Source organism: Limulus polyphemus, unplaced genomic scaffold (genome assembly GCF_000517525.1).
Source record: "Limulus polyphemus unplaced genomic scaffold, Limulus_polyphemus-2.1.2 Scaffold2356, whole genome shotgun sequence".
NCBI classification, from domain to species: domain Eukaryota; kingdom Metazoa; phylum Arthropoda; class Merostomata; order Xiphosura; family Limulidae; genus Limulus; species Limulus polyphemus.
Window position 1 is genome coordinate 165,584 of NW_013667966.1, and position 7,513 is coordinate 173,096.

At 33.7% G+C, this 7,513-nt stretch overlaps 1 long non-coding RNA gene across 1 annotated transcript; it reads right to left on the reverse strand.

The window, feature by feature from the left end:
* Nucleotides 1-2,394: 2,394 nt before the first annotated feature.
* LOC111087600 lies at nucleotides 2,395-6,332 on the reverse strand. The gene is made up of 2 exons (XR_002612273.1): nucleotides 6,188-6,332; nucleotides 2,395-3,205 (listed from the first exon to the last, which is right to left on the reverse strand). It is a non-coding gene; the product is annotated as an uncharacterized LOC111087600 (long non-coding RNA).
* Nucleotides 6,333-7,513: the final 1,181 nt, after the last annotated feature.

The window sequence follows — 7,513 nt, forward strand, 5'->3', positions numbered from 1 at the left end:
AAACTTTAGGACAATGCGCTGGAGAAAGTCAAGCACAAGGCAGAGAGGAAAGGGACTTACAGAATAGAGGACCAGGAGAGAGAGAAGTATCAGATCTATCAAGGCAGTTTTACTGGGGAAGTTAAACACATCATAATACCAATAGAATACCAGACTCAAGTGATGGAGTTGGCTGACGAGTCCATTGTGGGAGAACACCTTGGAGCAAAGAAGATGGCAGACAGAATCACTAGCAGCTTCCATTGGCAAAGGGTCATCAGAGATGTAACCAGATTCTGCAGGTCATGTGACATCTGCCAAAGGACAATACCTAGAGGTAAGGTAGCCAAGGTGCCACTGGGTGAGATGCCTCTCATAGAAGAGTCATTCAGCAGAGTAGATGTGGATTTGGTTGGCCCACTAACACCTGTATCTGACAAGGGCACTGCCAAAGATAGAAATGGAGAGAGTAACACAAGCCCTTCTGGAAGTGTTATGCAGAGTAGGATTTCCAAAAGAGTTCTTGAGTGACAGAGGGACCCAGTTTACCTCAGAACTGATACAAAAAGTGTGCAGACTCATCATCATTAGGCAATTCTTTACCACCCCTACAATCCCAGATGTAATGGACTTTGTGAGAGAGTCAACGAAATCTTAAAGAGCATGTTGAAGAAGATGTGTCAAAAGAGACCATGTAACTTAAACAGGTACCTGCAGGCAGTATTATGTGCTTATTGGGAAGTTCACAAGCGAGTACTGGATTTTCATCCTTCGAGTTATTGTACAGAAGAACAGTACAAGGCTTGATGCAGATATTAATAGAACTCTGGACAGTAGAAGAAGAGTCAGAACTGAGAAACACTTACTATTACATGTTAGTCCTCTGAAACTGACTGTTGGAGACCTGGCAACTTGATGGAGAACGTTTGTATGCAGCTCAAGGCAACCAGAAGCACTTCTATTACTAGAAGGTCAAGGACTAGCATTTCAAGGTCAGACAGAAGGCCTTAGTTCTCCTGTCCAGAGACAACAACAAACTCACTCTGCAATAGAAAGGACCTTTTGTAAGTGCAGGAAGTGGTCAACAGAATGGAATATAAAGTGAAATTGGATGAAAAGACCAGGATCTACCATGCCAATCTGTTGAAGAGGTACTTTGAGAAGGAAGAAGACCTAATGGATGCAAAATTTGAGGTGCAGATGGACATTGCAGGTGTGACTGACACAGATACAGAACCAGAAGATGGTGACTTTGTCATAGAAGATGAAGACCTACTAGACCTAAGACCACTGAGTACAAAGATATGAACATCAGCAAAGAATAGACTGGCAAGCAGAAGAAAGAGCTACAAGATCTACTGTGCAAGTACACTAATGTCTTCACAGATAGACCAGGCAAGACAGACCTTGTGCAATACAAGATTGAGACCACGATCAGGGATCCAATCAAGGTAAAGCCCTATCAGGTGCCCTATGCAATGAGAGACCTGACCAAACAAAAAGTCGAAGCAATGTGAGAAGCCAGAATTATTGAGCCTTCAAATTCAGCCTATTGTTCACCAGTGATAATTGTGAATAAGAGGGTTGGCTCAAAAAAAGTTCTGCATAGATTTCCAGAAACTGAACCTCATGACGAAGTTTGACACTGAACCTATGGGTAATCAAGAGGCTATCAAAGGGAAACTAAACAGGGCCTAATTCTTTACCAAGTTCAATGTTGGATATAAAAAGACTGTTTAGGAATTATTTAATTGATATAGTGATATAATATTCAATGATTATTTATTTTTCATAAGAGGTGTTAACAGTTAATTATTTTAAAAGCCATAGTTTCATTATGTAACTCTGTCCGAGTCATATGTTGTGTATGCAGTTTAATTGTTGTACTAAGTTCTGTAATATTGTTGACTTCATCTTACTTGAAGCTTTTAAGTTTTCACATTATGTTTAATAATGTTATTACTAGAAGGCTGGATATTTCTAGATTTGAGATATAGAGATCTAGCCTGCATGATTGTGAGTTTAGTCATAAAGAATGTATTGTGGCAATTTTAGAGTGAAATTAATCGTCTTGTCAGTTGTGTTCTGAAGTAATTGAACCAGCCTGTGTAGACTTTGATGAAAAAGAGAAAAGTATTTAAAAGCTTTGGATACAACTGTGGTAATGAACAGTTATGGCAGTGATTTTAAAGTGGAATTATTACAGGTTTTATTGTAATAACAAAGTAGAGAAGAATAATTCATCTTGTCAAATTATGTTCTAAGGTAAGTGAACAACCTTGTGTGGAATTTGACAACAACAACAAAAAAAAGAGACAATTATTTAAAGCTCTGGATACAACTGTGATAGCCAACAGTGTAACATTGACTTATTTTAATATATTATTTTAAAACAAATGGACTGTGTACTGTTTGTTTATTGTTGAAATATATCACCAAAAAGTCACAGACACCTACAGTAAAGAATCCAACCCATATACAAAAACCTGACAGTAGGTAAAACCAGAAGAAGTGTTGATACAAGAGTGTCTAAACATACACACAAAAAGACTTTAAATATGGATACAGAAACAATGTCATTTTTCTTCATATAAGAGATTCTGGCTATTATATCGATTGGAAATCAATAACAATTTAACACAAAACAAATAACTACATTAAAAGAAGAATCATTGATAATTGCTCAGTGAAAAGCCTACCTAATTTCAACATCTCCCAAGGCCACTTTAACATAAACAACTTCCTGTATTATTAAAGGAATTTGAAGTTCTGGGGTCATGAAGGCAATGTTGAACAGTTTTCCTGCCAGAATACAACACGAGACTAAAGAGAATACACAAATGTTTCAAAACTAGTTTCTTTAATGTCAAGACTTCTGACAGTTTATTCCATTTATGGTTGGTTTTTACTGAGATGTCCCATTGTTGTCACCAAACAGGAATGCTACCATCACAGTAAAAAAACACATCAACAGAGGTTGGAGCAAAAGCTATAGCAAAGCACAAAATGACCTAACCTCTCCAATTGTAGCTTCAGTGTCTGCAGGGACGGCCAATGTAGAAATGTCATCACTCATGAACACTGGTAGGCTGAGAACTCAGGGAATCATTTGAAGTTTACTTAATGTAGTCCTGGTTTCCATGACTATCTATTTAGATGACACACAAGATGCCATGACTCTTGATGTACAAAGGGAGAACTTTATTATACAAATAGGCTCCAACAGCTACTAAAACAAAACAAATTAAAGGAAAACTCAGATTAAAACTTTGGATAATCATAACTTAGAATAAAATCAAGTGAAACTCAAATTATAATTAAAATCAGAATAATCTCAAAATTATACTAAACTAAAAGCAAACTAAAAATAAGCAAATACAAAATAAATACAGGTGTGGTATTCAGGTCCACTGATATCCAACAAGTTAGTGTAAAAGTATTTGCAAAATACACACATTAGAAATTTTATACATAAAATAAACTGAGCATAGACAGTAAAGAAAAGAGACATATGCTAGTGAACAAATAAACATCTTCATAGCAAAAAATAATAAGTGTTATTAATTATTTCACCTATTGGGCAGCCTCTAATACAGCTGTTACTTTAAATGGCTGTTGGAGTGAATGAAGGCTCTCTTTGAAATATTCACACTGCATCAAGACAAAGAAAAGGCTGATTATCACACAAACTCAGACAAAAATGTTAAAAGTGCAATATACCAGGATCCAATGCTGCATACATCACAAACTACTCTAAGTAACATTTACTCCTATTTCATACCAATTAGTACAACTATTTGTATCATCCCTTTTGATGAGCTATCCCCAACCCCAGCTGGTTTAGACACCGGACCAAATTGATATGACTTGCTATTTGTTGGCTTATGCAACTGGTACTTGAGTACAAGGATTATTACATATTTCTTCTGTTTTACATTTGATTAACAACTATGTCAAAACTACATGCAGAATGTACAAACATTTAGAAACATGAAGAGAATATACCTAATTAAAGATGTATTCTAAACTAGATATAGAAGGGTGAGATTTCAAGCTGTTTCAACTATAACAAGGGAGGAATGAACTCAGAATTACAAAACTCTAAATTGGATTATATAATAAAACTCAAAATGATAACTTGGAAACTCAAGAGTCACAACTTCCTATCAGTTTTTGATTCAATGATCATCTAACTGTTAAATTGCTCTATAATTAAGCACTTTTAAAGAAATTCTCTGTAGACATCCTTCAATGAAATAGCACTTAATAGATCAAAAAGCAAAGAGCTATACATAATTTTGATCACTGATTTTTCAATCAAGTATTGATCCTGATTCCTGTGGACACTGCAGTACATCTGCAGCAAGTGGATATTCATAGTTCTGATCCCCAAGAGCTGTACCTCTTGTTTGAATATCAAACAATTTGGAGAACAAACAATTAATTGATACTCAGTTACACTGTAAGACATCATGGTATATGGTAGATGTTCATCCCATTTTTTTCATTCAAGATTCACAAACATAGCAAGCACTTATTTAATCATCTATATCACCCCTTCATCCAAACTATTAGGCTGAGCATAATGTGATGAAGTTCAAATTCTGATTTCACCATACCTAACAATCAACATGTTTCTGCAAACAACTGGCCATTGTAATTTGTTGGCTCCTTGATCTGTGTGGTTTTTCAAGTGCAACAAATCACATTATTTACTGTCCAATAAACACATTAATGATGAACTGTGCTAATGTATCAGTCAATAGTTCAGCATCAGCTTGCTTGTGAAGTAATTGATAATGATAAGCAGGAGATGATAAATTGTTTTAGTTTTGGGCAGAAAAATAGGATTAAAGAAATATTAGAGAGTACTAAGGATAATATAAAATTAGAAAGATAAAACTGGGATTTACAAAATAGAATGTGAATGTGGGAGTATTTATGTTGGTCAAACTAAAAGCACTTTAAAATACAGATTACAGAAACATAAAGGTTATGTAAGAAATAATAAAATAGATAACTCGGCTATTACAGAACATGTAAAAACAAAACAACACAAAATTTTATGGAAAAACTACAATTTTAGCTCAACCTCATAACATTACAGCTTCAAATGGCAAAGAATCACTAGAAATAATAAAATGTAAAAAAGAAAAAGAAGTTTTAAACAGAGATCAAGTCAAAGCATTGATATTTGGCATGATGTAATATAAAAGTTGACTAAAGAATTATGTAAATACAAAAAGCAATGTAATATCATGTGGCAGAAAATAAAAAATGCTTAAATTAGTATGTCTTGCAGATAACCCTTGATGACGAAGTAGAGAACGTCAAAACATTGTACGTGTAGAGTGTATTTTCCAAGTGGAAGCCATTGACGGCTTCAATTAAGTTTTGAAAATTGTGTAAATATGAAACGTTGATTTTAGTTATTTATTAAATCTGTGGTCACTTCATTCCTGTTTTCTTTGTGACTGACTAAGAAATTTTACTTCCTTGTACATTATCACAAATTTCCTGGTTTCCTGTCACGACATTTTCAGGTTCTCAACTGTAGCCTGGCATTAGCAACTAAAAACCAAAATACCATCTACATAGATGAAATATTTCTCCCATTGCAATGATCTAAAAACGTTTGAGCTCTGTCAGCCTCTTGAAAGTGGTAGGTGGATTACACAGATCAAATGGCATGATATAGAATTAATACAGTCCTTTCCAAATGTTGAAAGTCTTGGATTCTACTTCCATTGTCTAGTTTGACTTGCTAGTAGCCATAACTCATATATGAACCAATGGGTTACCTCCATCACGTCTAGACATTCACCTGTTCTTAGCTACAAAAAATAAATCCTTACAGGTTTCAACTACCACTTTCCTACGTAAAATTCCAAGATTCTTTACAATCAACTTTATAAATGACATCACACTCCTTTATTATTATCAATTTCTAAAATAAAAGTGTACTTAGTCATGTATTAAAACTTGCCTCTTTTAATTCAATACATTACATTGTGTGTATGCAGTACTTGTAGTTAAAATGAACCAAGATTCAATCTCATAGGATTAAATTAAAATATTGATGTTCAAATTGAAAGTAATGAGACAAGGCCAAATTAAATGGCATTAAACAGAAATTAAATACAGCTACTTAAAATTAAAGATAAGGTAAAACAAAGGCAAAAAGTGCTTACTTCAAAAATGTACTAACCTATAGGAGAACAAAGAAATACAGCAGCTTCTAGGTATTACTTTCTTCTCTCAATCTGGAAAACAACACGATACTGAAAGTTGGGAGATCTTAATCTACGAAGTGCTAATCCTCTAAATTGGCCAATTACAGTCAGGTGAAATTTCTGTAAATGAAACATCTTACTCTACAACTGCATTAATTCTATAGGTAATCTTGCACTAAAAATTTATTTATCATCCTACAGAACACTCTCAAATACTTCTTTTTAAGATGACCCCCACCCCTTGAAGCCCATATTATAAAACATATCCGACAATGTCCTGTTCCCCAGAATCACTAGAAATAATAAAATGTGAAAAAGAAGTATTAAACAGAGATGAAGGGCCATAAAGTCAAAGCACTGATATTTGGTGTGATGTAATATAAAAATTTACTTATCTTCCATGTTTTCTTTTTTAGAAAAAATATAGTATCTTTAATATATGAAATTTCTTTTAATATCAGTTTAACTCATTTGTATATGAATTATTACTTCAGTTATTAACATGCAATAACTTTGTTACTAATCACCTTCAGTGAATGTCTTAAATATAGGACTTACTAGTCATTAACCTTATCAGTATCACTAGATATAAGTGTGTAATGTATCAGAGGCAGAACTAACAAGTATTACAGAAAATTTTAAAACAAGAACATTAAAAATAAAAAGACAAGCAACATTAGGGTCTTCTATAAAGTTACAAATTGAAAAAAAATACTTGTATAAGCAAAGTTATAGTAGCATTTTTGAATAAGATTTAATAAGTATATAATGAATAAACACACAGGGTCACTGATATATTGTTTAAAAAATACTCTCCTCTCATGTAGGCGTAACACTATGGGTTAGTGTAATTTGACTCCTTTTTTTTTAAGGATGTACATTTCTTTCATTTTTTAGTTGCACCCGATGTCAGATTAACTTTCCAAAAACTTTATTTCTTTTCAGATATTTTAGTCACATTTATAAGTTTTTAATTAGTTTTATCTCATTATACATGATTTCCTCAACTAACAGTTCTCATACAGGATGTGCACAGTGTATTCCTTGATTAAGGTTGCATCCCAGGTCAAGCTGACAGTTGTATATCTGTTGTCTTCATCCCTGCAGAAAGAAGGCCTACCTTCGGAAAGTGCTTAGATTATTCTGTCCCTTATTTTGTGTATTGTCATCCAAGATTATCTGGTATAGTATGATTTTTGGATTCTGTCAGGATAGTTTAGTCAGCAGTTTTTTTGTATCAAGTACACTTAATTTTTGTAAATGTGTATTACATGAAGTTCTAGCTTTATGAGTTTTCACAA